General features: G+C 48.1%; 1 pseudogene; it reads left to right on the top strand.

Annotated features, from left to right (window-relative positions):
- Positions 1 to 420: 420 nt before the first annotated feature.
- LOC103246355 (small ribosomal subunit protein uS5 pseudogene) lies at positions 421 to 1,463 on the top strand (annotated as a pseudogene).
- The last annotated feature ends 305 nt before the right edge of the window (positions 1,464 to 1,768 follow it).

The raw sequence follows: 1,768 nt of genomic DNA, 5'->3' as shown, positions 1-1,768 counted from the left end.
ACAGATTGAATGCTCTAATTAAAAGAAAATAGTTTAACCTGGTATCTCCCACACACCTTCGTACTTACTGCTTAAAAGAAAAACACATTCACCATAAGAATACAGAAAACTTGAACGAAATGCATTGCATGGATCTTGTTTAGATCACAAAAAAGACTTCGTAGAGGTGTTTTTATTTTCAGGCAATTATAAAAATTTAATGTTAAATAGATGTTAGATAATTGTAAGAAATGATTAATTTTGTTAATTGTGGTTCATTTCACTATAATTTAAGAAAACATTTCATGTTTTTTTCAAGATACGTGGTGAGTATATGGGGATAAAATGCCATGGGATCTGCACTTTAATGTTTTTCAAACATAAGAGTAACAAGGATAGATAAAGAAAACCATGTCAGCTGCTTCTCCGAGAGAACACCAAATGGCGGATGACGCCGGTGCAGCGGGGGGGGCCCGGAGGCCCTGGTGGCCCTGGGATGGGGAACCGCGGTGGCTTCCGCGGAGGTTTCGGCAGTGGCATCCGGGGTCGGGGTCGCGGCCGTGGACGGGGCCGGGGCCGAGGCCGCGGAGCTTGCGGAGGCAAGGCCGAGGATAAGGAGTGGATGCCCGTCACCAAGCTGGGCCGCTTGGTCAAGGACATGAAGATCAAGTCCCTGGAGGAGATCTACCTCTTCTCTCTGCCCATTAAGGAATCTGAGATCATTGACTTTTTCTTGGGGGCCTCTCTCAAAGACGAGGTTTTGAAGATTATGCCGGTGTAGAAGCAGACCCGTGCTGGCCAGCGCACCAGGTTCAAGGCGTTCGTTGCTATCGGGGACTACAATGGCCACATCGGCCTGGGTGTTAAGTGCTCCAAGGAGGTGGCCACTGCCATCCGTGGGGCCATCATCTTGGCCAAACTCTCCATTGTCCCGGTGCGCAGAGGCTACTGGGGGAACAAGATCGGCAAGCCCCACACCGTCCCTTGCAAGGTGACAGGCCGCTGCGGCTCTGTGCTGGTGCGCCTCATCCCTGCACCCAGGGGCACTGGCATCGTCTGAGCGCCTGTGCCCAAGAAGCTGCTCATGATGGCTGGTATCGATGACTGCTACACCTCAGCCCGGGGCTGCACTGCCACCCTGGGCAACTTCGCCAAGGCCACCTTTGATGCCATCTCTAAGACCTACAGCTACCTGACCCCTGACCTCTGGAAGGAGACTGTGTTTACCAAGTCTCCCTATCAGGAATTCACTGACCACCTTGTTAAGACCCACACCAGAGTCTCCGTGCAGCGGACCCAGGCTCCAGCTGTGGCTACAACATAGGGTTTTTATACAAGAAAAATAAAGTGAATTAAGCCTGTTACTAAAACAAACAAACAAACAAACAAACAAAAAACGTGTCAAAATCTTAATAATTATTATTTTAAAGTAAGCCATCATCAAAACATGAAAAATGAAAAAAAAAAAAAAAAAAAAGACACAATATGAGCTTAGGGTAGATGTCCGAATTCGCTTCTAGTTAAATTGTTAAAGAAACATTGCGAACATTGTGAAACAATTTGTACACATGAGAAATGTGTAAAATGCTGGAAACTGTGACCCTTCTCAGCCTCTCATTGAGGTAACTTTCTTCTTCTTTTTTTTTTTTCCCCCGCTCTGTCGCCCAGGCTGGAGTGCAGTGGCGCGGTCTCGGCTTACTGCAAGCTCCTCCTCCTGGGTTCATGCCATTCTCCTGCCTCAGGCTCCTGAGTAACTGGTACTACAGGCACCTGCCACCACGCCCGGCTA

This window comes from Chlorocebus sabaeus, chromosome 27 (genome assembly GCF_047675955.1).
Source record: "Chlorocebus sabaeus isolate Y175 chromosome 27, mChlSab1.0.hap1, whole genome shotgun sequence".
Lineage (NCBI taxonomy): Eukaryota > Metazoa > Chordata > Mammalia > Primates > Cercopithecidae > Chlorocebus > Chlorocebus sabaeus.
Note: the sequence above shows the minus strand (reverse complement) of the source record. Positions and strands in the feature narration are given on the sequence as shown.